Here is a 22717-nt window from a genome sequence, read left to right on the forward strand (position 1 = left end):
TGAGATGATAATGTCTGATGATTGCAATCTTAGCCTTATTGGCAGAGATTACACTTATATATTTTCTTCAGAAAAGTTCTAAGTTATTTCAGAAATTATGTGAAATTAGGAGAACAATGAAATATGGAGGTTAATCTCCTTTAGATGGGCAAATGGTAAAACTCTTTAGAACCATATGTGGAGTCTTTTTCATAGAAGTGTAAATCAGACGGACACAAAGTATATGGCCTCTCTAAGAAGAAAAAGCCCATGGCCTATAACTCAACTTAAAGTTCATAAAGAGATGACTGATCTGGACCTCCCTCGTGGCAGAGGATTTAAAGTCTCAGCACTATCAAGCTATCACCAGCCACTGTAGCAAGAGTGATCCCCAGCCAGGGAGCTAATCCACATGACACAGCAGACCTCTCTTGTCTCACCTGCTGCTCCCCTCAGCAGTGTATTTCATTCAATCTACCTGTTCAGCTCCCCACTTTGTCTCTGGTGAATCCTTTCTCCACCTGCACCTCCAGCCTATACCCCAGTTCTTATATGCATAAATAAATAAAAATAAATCTTAAAAAAGAGAGAGATGACTGATCCTCTCACTTCCTTCAGGTTATAGAAACCCTTGGACTTTTTTTCGTCCTTACACAGGGCAAGATAGAGAATTTAGGAGAAGATATGTTATTGCAAGCTAATAAGACATGTGGGACTTCAAGGTTTAAGTAGATAAATAGATAAGTAAAAGATGACATTGCAAAAAGTGACTGTTCCTTGGGCCACAATATCTCCTTTTTTAGACACTGTATCTTAATTGTATTGATTGTAGTGACTGGTTCAGTGTCTAGCACATAAGAGGGGAGAGAGAGAGAGGAAGGTGTAGGAGCCAGTGCATCTGAAGCACAGAAGTGGCTGAAGGAAGCCACAATAAAACAGAGAAGTACAGGTTTCTGAAGAAAACTCCATTAATGCCTTGGAACTTCAAGTTTCTAATTCTTCATAGAAACCATTTTCATATGTTATTGCCACATATTTTCCTAACAAGCCTAGAAAGCAGGAAAGAATTGTGTTATTATCATTATCCTGTTTTATAATGAGAAAATATAGGCAAAAATATGGAGAAAGGGGTAATCTACAATACTGCTGAGGACTGTAAATTGTAAAAATCTCTCTGGAAAGTAATTTAGAAATATATGTGAAATTCCTTAAGCTGAACACATCTTTTATATAGTACATTTATTAATAAGAATTCACTCTAGGAAGTTATCACATCTATTTGCATATTTATCACAGTAAAAATAGAAAACAAATGCCCAATAAAAGAGGCAACTGGTAAATTTATTAGGGTAAATTAGAAAATGAAGTGCCATTAAACTTATTAATGGAATTTTTATGTAAGATACATTTCTATGTGAAAATTTCAAGTTGCCAAATAGTTTGCACATTATGATTCAATTTGGTTAAAAAAAAACACATACATACAAATAAGATTGGAAATATATATTAAAATTTTAACAAGTTATTTATACTTATGGCATGATGGAGGACTTTTATATTTATTTTGATCATTCTTACTTTTGATTTTTAATCAATGGTTATTAAAAATAACTTGAAAGAAAAAGGAATGTATATATCATATTCAAGACATATAACATGTAACCCATGTAATGTGCCTATTTAAATACTTAGGTGATAAACATAAAATATATATGGTGGAGGTCTTCCAATGAGTACCAAATATTCAAAATGCAGCATCTGTATATCTGAAAATTTAACACCCTACTATATGTAAAATCGCAGAGATTTATTAGAATAATTACAGACTTGCTAGTCCACCTATAAATTTTCTTTTTGGAAACTTGAAATTACAGCAGGACTTTTAAATGCAGATACATGAAATTTATTATTTCCCCTTCTTACTATAGAATTATAACCTAATTTTCCTCATTGAGAAAATGTGACAAAATAGCCAATATAATCAACCATGTTGTTGCATTTCTTTTTTTTTAATAAGAGAATTGTACTTCTTTTTTTAAGATTTATTTATTTATACAAGAACTGGGGTACAGGCCAGAGAAAAGGGAGGGTGAGAGAATTCACCAGAGACAGAGAGAGGAGCAGAACAGGCAGACAACTGAAAACACTGCTGAGGGGAGCAGCGGGCGAGATAGGAGAGGTCTGCCACGCCATGTGGGTATCTCCCTGGCTGGCTGCTGGGAATCGAACCCATGCTGCGGAGGCTGCAGACAGCTTCACAGCACTGTGCTCAACCTGCTGCACCACCAGGGAGGCCCTGCATTTCTTAAAATTAAAAAAAAATGATGTTCCTTCATTAACCATTCTTATATTAAATGAATGAAATCCTTCATACTTTAATTCATGATCATTTTTTCTAAAATTCTTAATTGTATTTCTTCTATCTCAAATTCCTCTTTTCACTAGGACAACTTAGCTTACTAGTTTTCATCTTTATGCTTACATTTTATTATCTAGTTAATTATCTTGAATTCTGGATTGGAACGTAGCCTTAAGACATAATTTGAAACATAGAAGCAGTTAATGTTTTCCCAAAGGATTCTTTGCAAGCCAGTGTATGTGCTATAAATCTTGATTGCCCTGAATTGAGTTTCATATATATAGTATACACATTGTGTGTGTAGATAGATAGATAGATAGATATGGAAATACCTGTGTGTATATATCCATATATATATAGATTATATATATATATGTAAACCTCTAAACCTGAGTTTCTTACCAAATTGTGTTCACACAGAAAATATTTGCTGATACACTGCTGATATCTATTCACCAAGTAGAAGTGAAAACAGTTAGAGGCATAAGTGGCTTTTTATGTCAATGAAATACGATGCATTCAAATAGCCCTGGTTAGAATCAAGACATTCAGGGTCTACAATCTTCCAATCTTAAAAAAAAAAAAAAAAAAAAAAAAAAGTGTTGTTGGCTTGACAGTCACTGAGCCAAATACAAACGCACCAAGTCGGAAGCAGGAAATTATCCTAATCAAAGTGTCACTTCTGAAAAAATTTTTTCAAAAAGTGACAGTACAGTAAACAGAAATTTCACAGTGACAATTAAACATAATTAAATGTTAGATTTCTCCTTAAGCTTCTTTCATTCTCTAAAACTCATTTTTTTTTTCTGGGCTGAACTCAATTTCTCTTACAAGTACATCTTGTTCCTGTCAGGGCAAAATACGCAACGAATTTTTTTTCTTAATTTATCAAGCGAATTTAAAGACACATAGTGGCATATTGTACAGCTCAGTGACTCTGAAGATATTTTCTCTAAAGATGAGCAGAGACTTGGACTGACATGCAGCAAGGCAAAGGCCAGATGTGTGTACCTACATGACCAGGAGAAACAGGTGTGTCCTGGTACAGCCATGTCCAAGACAATCACACAAAACATTTCTTATTTTCCAAAAAGTGGCCTACCCTGGTCATGTTTTATTTGAATTTTTTATATTTTTTCTTTGTTTGAACTGGAATCCGTGATTAGTGAAGGAATCAGACAATGTTGCAAAGAGAAATAAAGGCAAAGTCCAAACCTTGGGAGCAAGGGAAGGGAAGAGAACAGGTGAAGTTGCAGGAACAGCAAGAGTGGAATCCAAGCCAGAAAGAAAAGTTAAAGCAACAACAAGTAATAAAATGATATTCCAATAAATTTTCTAAAGCACAGTTGCTTTAGAACACGGCAAATAGCAGTAGAGGGAGATAAATTTCATTTATCTGTAGAAATGTGAAAATATATTAGACATTTTTCCCTTGTGGGGAAGTAAACAGATCTTTTTAAAATTTTGTTCAGGAGAGAGTCTATTTCTTGCTACCACAGTTGTACTTGACATAGATAACAATATAAGTACATTTATTTAAATAATATAACTGTGATTATTTTGTTCATAGAGTTAGTCCTCTTTCTTTGAAAATCATAGGAATATTTAAAAGGCATTGAATAAAACAAATGGAATTATATAAATGTTTGTTACCTCTATTTTCCCTTTATTTCAAAGATAATCCTTCACTTTTCAAAATTTATAGTATTAGGTTTATATTTTTAGCAGGATATTCTTAATGCCAGCCTTTATATATTTATCCAGTCTTCTAACTTTAAAAATAAATATTCCTGGGCGTCCCCTGGTGGTGCAGGTTGTTGAGCACAGTGCTGTGAAGCTGTCCACAGCCTCTGCAGCGCTGGTTCCATCCGGGCAGGCGAGAATCCCTCATGGCGCAGCAGATCTGTCTTGTCTCGCCCGCTGCTCCCCTCAGCATTCAATCCCTCTGTCTGTTCTGCTCCCCGCTCTGTCTCTGGTGAATCCTCTCACCCTCCCGCGCATCTGGCCTGTACCCTGGGTCTTGTATGCATAAATAAATAAATCTTTAAAATAAATAAATAAATATTCCTCACAACATACGCATTTCAAACTTCCCATTATTAATCTCCCAACTTATCAATCATATATGAGTATTGTCTAAGATGTTTAGTGTTGTAACCCACAGAAAACCCAATTCTAATTAGCTTACATAATAAAGGCGATTTATTAACTTTTTATTGTTGTTAATATCTTTTTTATTTTATATATGTTTATATCATTTTTCATTTTTGAGCAATGTATGCATTTTCATCTTGGTTATAGTCCCCACACAATTCCCGCCCCTCTCATTTTGAGCCTACTCTCTCCTCCCCTATCCCCCGCCCCCACTCATTGTGTCTCTGGTTTATTGTTGCTTGTTGATTTTGATTTTTACTTTATTATAATTAGGGGAAAATATGCTAATGATTTAGGAGCTGAAAGGCATACTCGAGGCTATAGGCTTTGAATCTCAAAGCTCATGTTGAATTATTACAAGGATGTTCTAGTATTTTCATCTGTGTTTGGTGGATATCAGGACCCTCAAAAGACATCCACATCTGGTGAGTTATTAACTATAGTAAGTCATGTCTAATATGAGTAATAAAATAGATTCACATCTGCTGGGCCATGGTCAGAAATAGAAAAAACTTTAGATTTCAGAAGAAAGCTGAGCAACAAGGATTAAAAGCTCCAATCCTTGGTTTGCTGTAGATTTATCTAAAACATACCAGAAGAGATGTAAATAAAATGTTAAGGTAAACTTCACACCAAAATTCTAAAGTACTTTCACATCATTAACAAGGAAAGGATTTTGCTAATGATAATAATGCTTTGTGACTCTATCTTTTAACTATGTGATATACTAAGGTTACTAACTAAATAATAAATTTCAAAATAAGTATTTATTTCAAAATGAATGTAGAGAATATATTTTTCTTAATTTTGGAGCCATATGCTGCTATAAATAAAATATACCATGACTTACGAAAAGGAAATAAATTATTTTGTTAAATTAACCAGTGTAGTGGAATGTGGAGTGAGACAGTTCCAGCAGTCAGAATTTTTGGTGAAAGTGTTAAAGTTGTGAACAGGAGATGAAAAATAAACCATGTTGAATATTGTGATGGTTAATTTTATGTGCCAACTTTGCTAATGAATGCCCAGAATGTTGGTAAAGGCTTATTTCTGAGTGTATGGGTAAAAAGTATCACCAGAAGATACTGAGATATCAATCAGCTGATTTGATAAAGCAGCTTATCCTCATCAGTGTGGATTAGCATCATCCAAACTGAGGGCCTGAATAGAACAAAAAGGCACAGGATGGGAAGAATTTGCTCTCTCTGTTGGAGGCAAGACATTCATTTTCTCCCATCCTGGGACATTAGTGCTCCCCTGATTCTCAGGTCTTTGGAATCATAATGAATTACACCACCAACTTTCTGTTCTCCAGCTACCAGACAGAAAATTACAGTACTTCTTGGCCTGTATAATCATGAGAGTCAATTATTATAATAAATCTCCTCTTTTGTATATGCATGTGTGTTTATGTTTGTGTGTGTATCCAATGAATCTATTTTCCTAAAGAACCCTGACTAATACAAAAATCTAACTCTACACACATCTGCACAGGATTTATTAAAAAGTTCCATCATCATTACTGCAATGGCCAAAGTAAAATATCAGAGAAGCAAGTGCTTTGAAGAAATTCCTGAACAGAGCAAGCTATCTTGTGTCATCTCTCTTTTCCTCCCTCCCTGGCACTCCCCCAATCCAAATCAAGGGAAGCATGTCTTTATGCCAATTGTTAAACTATGATTTCTTAATAAATTCATACTTCTATACTTCGTAATCCAGGTAACGGGGCTCTATCAACTTCACTTTGTGAGACGACTATCCATTAAAATTACACCAGCAGAATAAACTTGGAAGATTTTCTTGAAATCTTGTTTTCATTGAAAACAGGAAGAGAAGACACTTACTCCACCCTGATTGCTTGCTATTCTTGACAGTATAGCCCCTTGGCCGATTCATTTCCTATTTCTAGCTTCTTTTGCCACTTGGGCAACCAGTCTCATTTCAACTCTTCAAAGGTACCATCTAGGCTAAGCATCTTTTTGAAAAGAAGGACCCCCTCTACCTCTCTCCTGCCATTCCAAAATTCTGATAACCCTAGCAATGGAAGTTTTTCCCTTTGTTCTCAAATTTCTAGAGGTAGCTGTTTCCTGATGTTATTAAGCTTATGTTACTTGAGGTTTTCTTCTATTTGCTTTCACAATTCCCAGTAATAAAGTACCTCTGTTGCAATGTGAAATGTGCTTTTTGTTTTACAACTGTCTTCCCATTGATAAAGTATTTAGGATAAAGACCACCAGAGATGAAACTTTATTAAGAGCTTGGTCCTGTGCTTGACCTTGAGCCCCAATCTAAATTCTTTGCCAATGAGAACTATGATACTAAAAATATGTGACATGCACAATTTGCAGCAACATGGATGGAGCTGGAAGGGATCATGCTCAGCAAAACAAGCCAGAAAGAAAAGAAAAAATACCGGATGGTCTCACTCATAGCAGGAATTTAGAAGACCTAAGTATGGAACCAGGAAAAAGACTAATTACAATAAAGTAAAAATCAAAATCAATAAGCAACTATAAACCAGAGACATACTACGGAGATGGGGAGAGGAGGAGGGATTAGGGTCAAAATGGCGGGTGGGAGGGAGATTGTATGGGCACTATAACCAAGATGAAAATGCAGACATTGTGCAAAAATGAAAAATGATATAAAAATATATAAAAGAAAAGAAAAAAGAATGAATACAAAAAATAAAATAAAATAATAAAAATATGTGACATGCAAATGCATCATCATTTAAAATACTATCATCTAGGACCTCCCTGGTGGCACAAGGGGTTAAGCGCAGCACTATGAAGCTATCTACAGCCTCTGCAGTACAAGTTCTATCACCAGCTGGCCAGGGAGCGACCCACATGGTGCAGCAGACCTCTCCTGACTCACCCATTACTCCACTCAGCAGTGTATTTCAGTCGATGTCCTGTTCTGTTCCCCACTCTGTCTCTGATGAATCTACCCCTTGCACCTCTAGCCTGTACCCAAGTTCTTGTATGCATACATAAGTAAATCTTTAAAAAAAATAAAATAAAATACTATCATCTATACTCAATTGTGATAAATTATTTTCAAAGATCAGTGTCTTGGGGAATAAAGTGGTTGCTACACTTAACCATTACTGTAGAAATAGTGAGCACAGGATGGTAAGTCATGGCAATTATAAAGGGGATTTTGATAGCTTACAGAATAGTAGCAAGCTCAGAATTTCAAGCTCTGAGCTCAAGTCACAGAAAAACACAAAGCTTTAATAGCAGCCATAAAACAATCCCTTATTTCTTATAACTATAGATAATGATTTCATAGAAAATCCAACCCAGACTTTAACTTGTGGATTTAAATTACATCGCAATTCTATAACTTGAGAAACATTCAAATTATAGAATTAGAAAGTAATTTGAATTCATCGTCTTCCCCAATATGAAAGTTGAGACACTGATTGAAAAGGAACAAACACATAAGGTTAAAATGGGGACATCTGAATGGATATAGAAACTAAAAATCCTGGACCCTGAGATTCTCTGAGTTTCTCTTGTCAGAAGAAACAGCTTGCCCTTTGGTATCTCTGGAGATAGTCTTACTTTGCTTACTCTAAAACCATGCGTGGGCAGTTGCCTTGCATTAGGATTCATTAACCCCTTAAGACTCACCACATCACAGATTTTCTTTAAACTAAAATTAAGGTCAGGTATCAGATCATTCTTAAGAGGCAAACAAAAACATATGACCCTGTAGAAGATAACTAGTCTTCCACATGGTTTCTTTAATTTATTATGGTAGAAAGGTATAGAACCGAATTCTAGGGATGTTAGGCCAAAGCAAGTAGAATGTGACATTAGATTGGACTGGCCTGGGCTGGATTAATTGACACGGGAAAAGATACAGATTCCTTACTTAAAGAATCAGCTCTCATGTTCTAATAATTAGCTGGGTTGGTTGACTGACACTTGCTTCAACAGAGTCATGCATTCTTCAAGGCTGAGATACCACAGAAGAGCATGTTACAAAAGAAAGAATCTGGAAACTGAAAAGATAACCTTATCACAGGTCACACTTTTTGTCTACTTCCCAAGAATGAGTTGATATCTGACACTAATAAATCCCAGGATTTATTAGTCTAAAGAAAAACTGGGGTGTGGTGAATTTAAAATGTGCAAACTGCACATTCACCCCCAACTCTAGACAGGCCCAAGTACATTCACTTCACTTAAATATTAAAAATACATAGTAAGGAGACCAAGAGAGTATCCTGGAAAAGTTCTGTGGTAGCTACCTTGGGTAGGTTGGATGACAGAGAAAGGTCTTATCACTAAGATAGGCTCCACATTTAACTAGGATGATGGCTTCCAGAGTAGCAAAGATCAGGTGGCAATGTTCAATTTTCATAGACAAAGTGGACATATTTACCACAATGGTCAACAAGGACAAAATGATGAGCAAAATCTTTAGAACAGCAGGAATCTTTCATATTGCTTGATAATCAATCATGGTATCCCAAGAAGCAAAAAGTTGGGCAGCCTACAAAAATATAATTTAATCTGTATAATAACAAAAAAAATAGATCTGATAGGCTGACCTGAGTTGTCACAATAGAGAGTCTGTCCTCATGAAAATGTAATAAGTTGGTGAAGTCTGTGAGGATCCATTAATCCTGCAGGAGATTAGCTCCAAAGTCACTGCACCCACACCAGCTAGTATTATAAAATGGCATGCTGTCTTTGGATTTTGGAGGCATCACATATCGTAATACACTGAGGAATCCATTAGGTTGCCCCTTCAGAATGAGGTCAGGAGCAAAACAAGACTCCACGGCAGATGCAGCTGCAGTACATGTTGCTCCAGCATAAAATCAAAGTGGACTGTTACAGCATTATAGGTCCACTGAGAGGTCTGCTACAAAGACATGTACAAAAGCCCTCAAGAAGCAAAATTTTAATGGTATTTACTTTCCTGTTTAGCTGCTCTACTGCCAGAAAAAGGAATACACTGATTTATGGACAGTAGATAATAGTATGGCTCAGGAATTTGAAAAGAACAGAACAAAAAATCGGTTTCCAAGAGGTCTAGAAGAGGTATATGAAAAAGCACCTTAAATTGTGTATAGAAGAAAAGAAAAGTATTGTTCAACTTCAGATTTTAAGTTACATCCGCTACTGTTTCTGGAATGAACACACAAAAAAGAAGGAATTGAGTTAAAAACCTCTAAGAACAGAGGGGGAAAAAAACATAAGCAACCTATTAGCAATCCTAATCTAGCCATGTATAAACAGATTATACATCTAGATCAGAATCAATTTATCCAAGAAATACAAAGTTAGTTAACATAAAAATCCAGCAATGTAATTCATAATACTACCTGTTAACAGAATAAAGGAAGAAAGTCATATTGCTCGGGGGAAAGGATGTCCTGAGCAAACTCCATAGTCTTTGTGGACTCCACTCCCACGACACTGGGAACTACAAATCCCATGATCACCAAAGGGAAGGTTGCGAGGACCTGAAGGTGGAATTAAGCAACTAGGCTCTGGGTTTGAGTATTTAACTGGCCATGTGGCTGGGGGTCGCCCTCTTGGCCACACGGCGTGCTTGGTTTTTCGCCAGCTTAGCAGGTCATTGGGATTCCAGGTCAGTGGAAAGGGTAGGACGCATTTATGAACTTATCTCCCTCTTTTTCTCCTTGAGTTATTCATTTCCCATTTCCCCATCCCTTGTAAATAAACCTTTTATCAACATTTTGTGTATGTCTGCAGTTTAGCATTAATAAGTCCCCTTTAAGCACGTGGGTGAGGACCCACAGTCAGGCAACCCATTTTATATCAGGGTTTGCCCTGTAACAATATGATAATCTCAATATACAAGAAAAAACCTTTAAATATTGTTGTAACATTTAATTTAAAAATCCTAACAAAAACTTTCCTAACTTTATAAAAAGTATCCATATTTAAAAAATGTTTCAGTAGTCATTCTTCTTAAAATCAGGACCACACTTGGGCCTCCCTGGTGGCACAGGAGGTTGAGCACGGCGCTGTGAAGCTGTCCGCAGCCTCTTCAGCTCCAGTTTGTTCCCTGGCAGACCAGGGAGACGCCCATATGGCAAGGCAGACCTCTCCTGTCTCACCCCCTGTTCCCCTCAGCAGTGTAATTCAGTGGATCTGCCTCTGTCTCTGGTAAATCATCTCACCCTCCCGCACCTCTGGCCTGTACCCCAGTTCTTTTATGAATAAATAAATCTAAACAAAATCAGGACCACACTTAAAAACCACAAAGTATTACCACTTTTATTCCATATTGTATTTTAGGTATAAGTTAAGAGACTAAGGCCAGAAAAAGAGACATAAAAGTTATTGAGACAGAAAAGAAAGAAAATTGTCACTTTTCCTAATTTTCACTAATAATAGTCATCATATGGAGATCAAAATGGGGAGAGGGATGGAAATAAAAGGTATAATGACTGGAAAGAAAGAATCAATATAGACTGACATCTTAACAAGTAACATGGCACACTCCAAAGAAAATACCAAAATAATCTCACACTACGTAAGAACAAGGAAGAGAATTTTGCATATTCCTAGTTGCACATTGAAAATAAAAAATGAAAAAAATTCCTTTCATTATAATTAAATACAATTTCTAGTCCAGTCTCAGAGACTAAATCTGTGGTAAAACTGGTACCAAGTTCACAGTCCCACTTAACAAGGGGTGGTACTGAGCAGCCAGTTGAACCTATGTAACAGTGAAGGCAGGGGGGCTGAACAGGGGATTTCCTCCTGCTCCTGTGGCCCAGCTTGTACCCTGGTATTGCTGGGAAGGAAACGATGAAGGAGAGATATGTCGACACACTTGAAAGAGACACATGTGGGTGAGAGACACTCGGGGAGAGTGACAGTAGCAGCTGTGGTCTTGATGTGTTGCTCTAGATTTCTGGGAACTGCTTCAGAATCCCTTTCCTTATGGTTCCTGCCAAAGGGTGCCTTAGATTTGATGTAAGCTTTCAGGGGTCAGTGGCCCCACTTCAGGTCAAACCCATTTGCTTGGGCATTTGCCCACACGGGGACAGGTAATTTGGGGTGTTCTATTGGGACATTAATATTCTTTCTTCTTTTCTCTCGATATGCACACTAATTCTATTACGGTTCTTTCACACTAAGAATCTGCTTTGTCGGGCCTCCATGGTGGCGCAGGTGGTTGAGCAGCCGCACTGTGAAGCTATCCTCTGCAGCCTCTGCAGCGCGGGTTTGATCCTGGCCAGCAGGCCGGCGAGAATCCCACACGAAGCAGCAGACCTCTCCTGTCTCTCCCACAGCTCCCCATTGCACCTTTATTAGTTCAGATTAAAGTAAAAATGATCAGTTTTTTCACAGCTCTCAGCATTTGTCATAACAAATGCATATGATCATTTTAGAAGCAAAGCCACAATGAGTGGAGAAATAGTATCTATCTGTTACTTCAGTAGAAAAAGTGGCATGATAAATATCATTGGAATGGTCAAAGTGTCAGTCACACATAGGATGGATTGGTGCAAAACAATCTGACGGAGTTGTGTGGGTCCTAGAATCACACTGGCAATGATAAGAACACAAGGTAGTAATCTAAAAAGCATTTAAAAGATCAAATTGTAATGACTTGATTTGATAATTTACCAGATGTATATATTTGAAGAAATGGAGGAGGGAAAAACATCTGTGTCTTGGAAAAACTTAATTAAGCCATTGCTGAAACAAAGAGGAAAGGAGAGTGGAACACCTTGTATTGTTTTGGTTCCCTTTTTGTGCTTTTGAGTTTGAGGTGTGTATAAGTTTGAGGAAAGTCTTTCAAACAGCATTAACTAAAAGTGTTTGTGGTATAGGCAATGCTAGATACACAGCTGTTGAAATGTTGATGTGACAGTAGATTCCAGGTTGGCCTCAGGCATGTTCAAATGATCAATTTTTCCCTTACAATATTTCAGTCACCTTCTTGAGGTGATCACAGTTTTCACGTCCCCTTATGCTTAGCGTGGCTGATTCCTGAATATTACACAGAATTAGAGCACAGGATAACATAATGCAGACTTTATGGAGCTAGGTAGCATAACAAGTCCACAAATTTCAGTGATTCTTCAGCTCTTGAAAAGAGTGTTTAAAAAATAGGAAAGGTGAGAGTTGGGTTGTATTTGAAAATTTTGATTCATTCCTTTTCCACCTCCCACCTGGCACCATATCTACTCATCTGCTCATTTCCACTGTACCTGCTCCTGCTCTCTCATCAGCATCACTCCTGATTTGGTCTATTCAGTTAGGGTTTTTCTTTCAGCCTCTGCCAAAAGCCCCATTAAGGTTTTAATTGGCAGGAAATTTGGTAATATTAATAATATACAAATACAGTACTCGCATGAATACAGTATTCACATTCCTAAAACAAATGACTTAGGAATATGAAAAGCAATAGTGCAATAATACAGGGGACTCAGAAAATTGGATGTAGGAGTAAAACTAACCCATTAACCTGATACCTCACACACAAACTATAAGTCATTCTTTTTTCCATTCCCTTTACACAATTGTCATAATTTTGCACAGAGTCCTGAATTAATTCTTTTACATTTTCATGGCTTGATAATATTCCATCTGTGAAAAGTTTATTAAACCCATTTTTTTTAATGTTTTCTAAGAGGAATAAGAATAAATAGCTAATTACAGGAAACAGATACAGACTACTGAGCACTGTGAAGATATGTCAGAGAATAAGGCTGAAATAGTCCCTTTCCTTGTGGAGATTATATTTTAGATGGAGAACCAAATACTGAACAAATGAATAAGAAAATGCCAATGATTGATGAGTGCTGCTGTAGATATAAAACTGTGGTATAATGGAAGTTGACTGGGAAGCTGCTGAGAATGAGCCGTCTCTATGGGCCTCTCTGGTGAGAGATTTAACCTGAGATCTGAATGGCCAGAGAACCAGCTACACAAGCTGTGTCTGTGCATATGTTCGGAAGGGGGGGGTTGGGAATAGGAGGGGTTGGGAGCATTCAAGCAGAGAAAACAGATCATACATAGGGTCCTGAGTTTAAAATCTTTCCTGTTAGGCAGCTTCAGCTCTGCTACTCATAAGGCTAATCCTGGGAGACATCATACTGCAAATAAATTCTCACTAACCTATCCAGAAAGAGGCAAATAAGTATTTTTAGAAAGAAAGTCAGCTGCAGTATCAGTAGGAAACAGATAATTTATATATATATATATATATATATAGATATAGATATCTCTATCTATCTATCTATCTATCTATCTATCTATCTATCTATCTATCTATCTAGTAATGATCCTAATTTATTTGGACTAAGAATGTGTTACTTTATGATTTATATAACAATTATATTCATTCTTATTTTAGAACATTAAGGTATTTTCCAAAGAAGTGGCTCCTTAAGATCAAACGGCATAAAAAAAAAAGTGAAGGGAAAGACATAAAGTAAAACAAGCAAAGATGATGTGGGGTGGGCTGTGTGAGAGTAATGTTTGCAATGACCTAACATTCTGGCTATCACTAGACTATAAATTTTCCCAAAACCTGTGCAAAAAAATGGGGGGGGGTGCAAGGGAGGAGTTGCTGTTTGTTACACAATTTCAAATATTCATATTCTGGTTTTGACATAATAAAATTAAGCAGCTGTTCTCATAAGAAGATGCTGCCTGATGTCATGAATATGCTCCTCCACAATTCCTTCAATAGACAAAGCTACATTTTGTCTATTGTGATACTCAATAGAGGCTTTTTAAATCATTCCTCTGTACAACTCAGTGAAAGTAATTCTTCAAAGGGCCAACCTAATGCAGAATGGGTACCTGTCAATTGACTTTGCCCCAAAATATATTTTTGAATAAACTGAGAACTTAATGTTCATGACCTATATGAGTTTTACCCTAAATATAATTTCCCCAAACTGAATATTGATAACCTAGGAATGTTGATCTCTGTCTTGGAGTCTCTACCAATTTGTGGGCTGTGGCAATGAGAGAGATATTGCCTACTGTACACAGACCTCAATGCCTTAACTGTAAGTTAAGTAAGGATTAAATATTTTAAAATTCTGTGAAAACTGGGATTTTTTATGAGCTTGCAAAAATCAGATTATTTGTTATCAATATACTTTACAGTGTTATTTTTCATATCATCACTATACTGCAAAGAGGAAAGAGACTAGGCAATGTTTTAATAAATATTTTGACCTGCAGAGAATAACAATCTGTGCTTAAAGAACCATAACTGCCTTTCAATATCATTTTATATAATGCTAAGATGATTTTTATGTTTTGTAAACAACAAAAAAATAATAAGAAAAAAATGAAATAACTAAAATATACTTGGTCCTCTACAGAGAATTCACAGGCATAAAAGAGGATGGAATTAAAGAAAATGTCTCAAAAACATACAGACAAAACAAATCCTATAAAATGAAATATATTTCAATAAAAATAGGGCTGTTATTTCAATATATATACAAACAAGTCGAATATAGTCTTGATTCAGTATAGCTTGTCACCATGAATTTAGATCAATATGTTCAAATAGTAAAGCAATAACTGAAGTTGCACACTCCTGTATGCTCCAGGCTATCCTTCAAAAATAATCTCCCTTTTATATTAAAGGAACAACTTACAACCTAAATCTACCAATATATATTTCATGTAGAACACTACATATCCGATCGTTCAGATATTTTTAATAATTCATGCATTGAGATCTTACTGTTGTTAAGAACTTCCAGGAACAAAATAAACAATAAAAAAAAGTTCCCTATTACCTTACTTAGTGTACATACTAGATTTCTATAGCAAATTTTTGGAAAAATAATCTATAAACATGAATTTCTTACTTTGAGAAGTATAATAATGTGATGTATTGATAAGTATAAAAATGGAACCATGGTAGACTTTTATAAAATTATCAGAAAAGAATAGTAAGAGTGCCTCAGTCTTTTCCAAATAGACATAAGTGATTGAGGACAGGATGTTTCATTTGAATTTGTATTTCTCAGTACGTAGTACATCACCCAATATATGTATCAAATGAATATAAATGAAGTTTCAAATATCAATCACCAAAGAATTTAAAAGCTGTTGAGAAAATAACAGTCAGTGAATTTTTAAGAACTGAAATTGCCCATAAACTGCTGAGATATACTCAGACTCCTACTGGTAAATGATTATTCAGGCACAAACCATAATTTTGAAACTTATTTTTTACCCTGATTTTATTTATTCATAATATATTGACAACTCTATAGAATACCAACCAGAGATTTTCTAGGTGTGAAGATATAAGCAATTAAAAAGACTGACAAAATACCTGCTTTAGGGAAGCTTATCCTCCAGTGGATATAAGCTAAAGCCAAAGGATTAAGCCAATGAAATAATACTGGATGGCAATAAAGAATGTAAAGAAAAGCAAAAAAAAATCATGCTACAGAGAATGACAGGGGAGTTGGGGTTGCGTGTGCTATTTTAATTACATTTGATTCAGTCTGCCTTTTTGAAATAAGAGATCCTGGATTGTTTTCTAATTACATTTGACACTGGTGTTCACAGAGATCAAGTAACTTGCTCAGGGTCAAACAGTTTAAATGATTTCTCAACAGGAGTTATCTCCAAAAATCACCTCCCTCATCCCCTAAAATTGTGGCATGCAACTTCCTCCTTATAAAATGTAAATGAATGTTGGGGGGGAGTTATGCAGTGTCTTTCCAGTGGTGTGAGTTAATTTATCAGATACTCTCTTAAAAACATATAATAAAACAGGAAAAATATGGCTGAAAGTGAACTAGGTAGCTGAATGCATAATTAAGCATTTTACTTAATGTTTGCATTAAGTATAATGTACATAAAATTACATAAGGGCCTCCTGGTGGCACAGTGGGTTGAGCGCTGTGCTGTGAAGTTTCGATTCCTGGCCTGCCAGGGAGAAACCGACATGGCACGGCACGGCAGACCTCTCCTGTCTGCCTGTTCTGTTCCCTGCTCTGTCTCTGGTGAATTCTCTCACCCTCCCGTGCCTCACCCTCCCTTGCCTCTGTACCCTGGTTCTTGTATAAATAAATATATCTTTAAAAAAATAAAATAAAATTATGTAAAATTTTGTATGTACATAAGATTAATGAGATAGAGGATATTTTGCTCTAGGTATTAAAAAATTAAATATTAATATGGCATTTGCTAACTGCTTCTATATTCAATTTTTCTCCCCCTCCCCAGGATAAAAGAAAACATGTCACTGTTTTGTTTAATTCCCAGATATTTACTGAGCCCTATTTAATTCCCAGATATCTACTAGACACTGTAGTAAGATACCCAATAAAACAGGAGGCAGGATGTTTGTTTCTCACCTTCAAGAACTTAAGATCTGCTTTTAAAGTCAAGACTTAAGAAAATACATGAAAAATATCTACTGTCAGCTGATTGTTGATATTCATACATCTTTCCCTATAGAAAAGTCTTCTTTTTGACAATAGATTGTTCTGTAATGATGGGAGGGCACAGATGAATGACATAGAAAGTGGAGGCCCTGTTCAGACATGTCACATCAGTACACTTTCTAATGTACACATTTTAGTGCTATAAAATTTCCTCTCAGTACTGCTTGAGCTGTACCTCACAAATTTTGAAATGTTATAGTTTCCTTTTCATTGTTCAATGTGCTTTTTTATTTCCTTGCTATTTCTTCTTTGATGAGTAGCTTACTTAGAAGTTTGTTGTACAGTTTTACAGTGTTTTGGAAAATTTTCCATTTTCTTTCTGTTATTGATTTTTAGTTTTATGCCATTGTGCTGGAGAAAATACCTTGTATGATTTCCATTGAGGTTTGTTTTGTGACTCCGGAAATGGTCTGTCTTTGTCTACATTCCATGCTACTTGAAAGTATATTCTGCTGTTGATGCATGAGGTACTCTATAAATCTCAACTAGAAACTGTTGGCTGATATGTTGTTGAATTTTTCAGTAGCATTTCTGGTTTTCTGTCTAGTTGTCCTATCAGTTGCCAAGAGAGGGATTTTGAAGTCTCCAAACATAGTTGTGAATTTCTCGCTCTCTTTACTTCTATCAGTCTCTGTTTCAAACAATATGCACGCCTGTTGCTTAGTGCACACACACTTGGGATTGCTGTATTTCTTTGTGGTTTACTCCTTCCCTTAGTATATAATGAAAATTTCTATCTTTGGTGATTTTCTATCATCTGACACCAACTTTCTATGACAATTAACATAGTCATTTCTACTATCTATTGATGTTTACACAATATATATATTTTTTATTCTTTTACTTTTAGCCTGCCTAAGTCTTTGTATTTGAAGTGAGTTTCTTAGAGATAGTACATAACTAGGCCACATGTTTTGAATCCACTCAGATAATATTTCTTTTTTTGATTTCTTTTTTTTGGTGTGCCTTACTATAAAGCTACTTTTTTTGCCTTGGAATTAACAACTATTTTAGTGAAAGATACTTAGGTCATGTAGTATCTCATTCCTTATCAAACTTTCAGCATTTAGTTTTAGTGTAAATTAATAGTTTTGGCCTGATTTATTATTATGATGGCCACAAAGCAGTGATTTTCTAATTCCAACATCCCTTCTGTTGATGTTAGTTGGCATTCTACTGTAAGATAGATAGCTTTCTCTTCTCCCCATGAATTAAATACATTCATGTATCTTATTATATATCTTAGTCCAGTGGAATAAAATATTCCTATTTTATGCAGTAAAATAATCTGTTACTATCATTTTTATTTTCACCCTTAAAATGTCCCAAATTTTGTTAATAGAAGTCTCTGTGAGCTGGATTTTTATTTCCTTTTACATTTCCCTACTCTGGCTTTATAAGATTATAAGATGTTCCAGACACATCTTGTAATTTCCCAGTCCCAAATCTCTAAGGACCTAATCACTAGATGTGCTCATTGCTACTGGGCTATTTGTATTCTAGGTCCTTATAGTAAGGAGAGGCAAGAAAGAAATATAAGCATATATTTACATCTATGTTAATGCATACCAATCTATTCTTATTTCTATTATTGAAACAATGAGATTACATTGATACTTACAATTTCAATTCACACCACAAAGTTTATTCTAGCATTTTTTTCTTCTTATATCCTTTTTCATCTCCATCAGTAATGGCTTGCATTGCTTTCCATATATTTATTTATTTTCTTGGTACTTTCCACCTCATTTGTAACAAATCTCTAACCCTACCAGGCTACTTCCTGATATCTCAATTCAGGTTTGAGATGTGACTAGAAAGTTTGGGACAGGGAACCAGAGAAAAGAGAGTTGTGCCACAGCAAGTGTATGAGTAATACATGCTTATGGTTAATCATGTGTGTGATATGAGTCTACCTCAAAACACATATGCCGAATCAATTAACACAATTTTAGACAACGTGAATACAAAAAAAGGTCATAAAGTAATTTCATTCTACTTGGAGTGGGTCAGATCACATTTGGAGACATGTAATGAATTTGGTTTGCCATATCTTTAGTACACAAAGATTTGAAAATTCCATGGAGATTTTGTGAAGATATCATTGTTTTGCTTTTTAATAATTAGGGACTTCTGGGCCTCCCCGGTGGCGCAGCGGTTGAGCGCTGGGTTGCGAAGCTGCCCGCGGTCTCTGCGGCGCCGGTTCGATCCTCGGCTTCTCCCCGGCCACCGGAGGAGGATCCCACATGGTGCGCAGACCTCTCCTGCCGCCCGCTGCTCCCCTCAGCAGTGTACTTCAGTCCTTCTGCCTGCTCTGCTCCCCACTCTGGCTCTGGTGAATTCTCTCACCCTCCCGCGCTTCTGACTGTACCCAGTGCATGTATAAACAAAACAAACAAACAAATATAATAAATAAAAAAAATAATAATTTGGGACTTCACACTCCTGTGAGCATGAGCATGGTCTGATCTAAGATAGATGACTCCTCCAAGCACCCTCCCAACCAATAATTATTCTATTTATTTAATGGGAATGGGAGAAACTAAAAATTGTACATTTTTCTACTTGAGAGTAGGAAATTTATTGCTATGTTCCACATCATATAATCTCTTGAGTACCAAGTTAAATCATTTACTATATAGACAAAATAGATCACTTTATTCTAACAAGTAGTTACGTACCAGTTAATTAAAATTAATTCAATTGGGCCTCCCCGGTGGCGCAGCGGTTGAGCGCTGGGTTGCGAAGCTGCGCGCGGCCTCTGCGGCGCCGGTTCGATCCCGGCTGCTCCCGGCCACAGAGGAGGGTCCCACATGGCGCGCAGACCTCTCCTGCCGCCCGCTGCTCCCCTCAGCAGTGTACTTCGGTCCTTCTGCCTGCTCTGCTCCCCGCTCTGGCTCTGGTGAATTCTCTCGCCCTCCCGCGCTTCTGACTGTACCCAGTGCATGTATAAACAAAAACAAAACAAACAAACCAGCAAACAAATAAATAAAGCATGCCTCTATAAAAAAAAAAAAAATTAAAAAAATAAAATAAAATAAAATTAATTCAATTCAGAATGTCTAACTGCCATCTTCTTTGATGATTGAATGGTTGGCCTTAGGACTTGAGATAAGTCCTGTGTTTGCAATGGGCTCTTGCCAATGTGAGTTGCAAGAAACCTGTTTTTGGTGGGAGCTGAACTATTCCATAACTTGACAGTTAAGTAAAGTCATATGTGGAAATCTACATTAACTAGGACTATAGTTACAATTACTGCAGTAATGTTAAGCATTCCTTATAAACTGATGAACAGGTTGTTTGCTACTTGTCTATGCTGAATAAACCAATGAGAATTCTAAAAGAATTAGATCATAACAAAAATTTCAAAAATTTGTGGAATATAAATCATTAGTACCATTTTTCACCCTAAATCTTCACATTATTTAATTAAAATATCATAACTCAAGATGATTTTTAGGCATGGTTTCATTATGCCTGAAAACATCTTCAATCTTACTTAAAAGTAGTATAAATGTATAATACTAAATTATCTGGAAACAAGATTAATTCCAATCTAAAGTAGTTTTTGAAACACCATATTGTGTACAACAATTTTGTAAGCTTCTCATATAATAAAATGTTAGAAATAAACAAATAAACCAAGTAAGAAAATAAATTAAGCAACTAAACTAAGTAAGTAAGCTGTAGAGGTAAAAAACAGAAAACAAGTATTCTTGATTTACCAGTGGATAAGTTAACTTACATGTTGTTTTATATAGCATTCATGTGTTCTGTTTAAAGTTCCTCACTCCAGTAAGTTTTCTTAAAACATTTCTAATTTGTAAAATCCATAAAGGGGGGACATATTGTCAGGTGTCATATATTTCCCAAACTAAAGCAAACTTATAACACCAACTCCAGTGTCTCAGCACCAAAAAAAAAAAAAAAAAAAAAAAAATCACTACAAAGCAGATAATAAAATGTGACAGACCTATTTCAACTTGTGATCAATCTAAGGAAACTTTAACTTATGTCACTGTTTCTTACAATGTGGTCCAGGAATTAGATATATTAGGTATATAATAACTGTTTTTGCTGCTTTTTATTAAATTCAGATTCCCAGGCTCGTCCTCTGGTCTCTGAAAACAGATCTTATGAGAATCGTTAACCAAAGTCCCAGGAGCTTTAGAGACTGCTCTGCATGAGTACAGATAGGATAAGGCTAGTTAAATTTTCCAGTTTTGTCAAGTATACATAATACTCTCAAAAATAAGCTCCATCTAGCCTCCCTGGTGGTACAGGGGTTAAAGTCATCAGGCTATCACCAGCCACTGAGGCATGAGGGCATGAATTCCATCCCCAGCCAGGGAGCTGACTCACGTGGTGCAGCAGCAGACCTCTCCTGCTCCCCACTGCTCCCCTCAGCAGTGTATTTCAGTTGATCCACCTGTTCTGCTCCCCACTCTCTCTGGTGAATCCCCTCACAAACACCCCACCCCTGCACCTCTGTTCTCATTCTTGTATGCATAAATAAATAAAATAAATCTTTTTAAAAAAGTTCCATCATCATACTCAAAATTCTCATATGAGGATCTGCTCTTAGAAGAGAACATATCCATTTTCTCATTTCAATTATTTGAGGTATATATCAACTCTTAAAAAATGAATTGCTCGTCACTAAAATTCAGGCTAATAGGGATGTATTTAGTATGTCACCCCCCAAATCAATGAAACACAAAGTACACAATTTTGTCATTTGTTTACAAATGAGGACGTCTTAACCACCTTATGAGACAATGTTGCTATCACTGAAAATGCATCAGTGCAGCACAAGGGTGGGGAACATTTTTTTTAATGATTGATAAAAATCAAGTTGGACTTATTTCCTAATTACATTGAAAGTTTACATATATTCCAAACTCTATTATCTCTTGGAGAGAATATTGGGGACTTTATAATAAGTGAACAAATGAGAAAAACATCTATTGAAAGCAATTAATTATTCTCCTTAGTAAAATATACTTCATATTCTAGGAGATTAGAAAAGCTCTAAATATACTTACATTTGAGGCAATAAATACACTGTGCCACAGAGTTATTATGTTTCTGCTTAAAAACATTCATGTGGAATTATGTATAGTTTACAATCACTAGACTAAAAGCAAAGAAAAGAATTCTAGTAGTTGCGGTAATTCTACATTGCTTTTGCTTATAGACTTCCCTTGCTAACACTCTTGACAAAACAAGAATCAAGCCATACACTGCAGACTTTACGATTCTAAACGATGAGTTTCAGTTTAAACAAAGGCTGTATTTTTTTTTTTAAGACTGTACAAACGAGAACTTTAAGTTGGGTGGGAAAACTTAAAGGATCTTGCAAATCTTGATTATTTAAAATTCGACCTCCCCCGAGAAAAGATCAATTGATCACACTTTTCTCCGTTCCCTTTTTGTCTTTGGGCATTAATTCACATTATTCTTTTCTCTGCAGTTCTCATTTCTTCTCTTCAGTCCTAGGGAAAGAGCTCCATTCTCTCTCCCTGCCGTGATTCAGCCTTAGTCAGATGCACGGACAGGTAAACCACCAAGCCTAGTCACAACTGGTGTGTGTGTAGGGGTTGGGGGTGGTGGTAGAGGACACCTCAAATCTCCCAAGTCCTCTAACCGCAAGCCCGTGCCCCCTGGACTGCTGGGCCAGGATGCTAAGGGATCCTGGGCGACCCTCCCGCGGGCCTCCGCATCTGTCCAGCTCCCAGGCAACCGCTGGGACGCTTTGCCCCAGCAGGTTTCCGTCTCCC

The 22717-nt window shown here is 36.3% G+C and overlaps 1 protein-coding gene across 1 annotated transcript in view; it reads right to left on the reverse strand.

The window, feature by feature from the left end:
• Positions 1-22717, reverse strand: part of CUNH8orf34 (chromosome unknown C8orf34 homolog) — a 334852-nt gene that overhangs the window by 311069 nt on the left and 1066 nt on the right.

This window comes from Talpa occidentalis, unplaced genomic scaffold (assembly GCF_014898055.3).
Source record: "Talpa occidentalis isolate TD23 unplaced genomic scaffold, MPIMG_talOcc4v2.1, whole genome shotgun sequence".
Taxonomy (NCBI): Eukaryota; Metazoa; Chordata; class Mammalia; order Eulipotyphla; family Talpidae; genus Talpa; species Talpa occidentalis.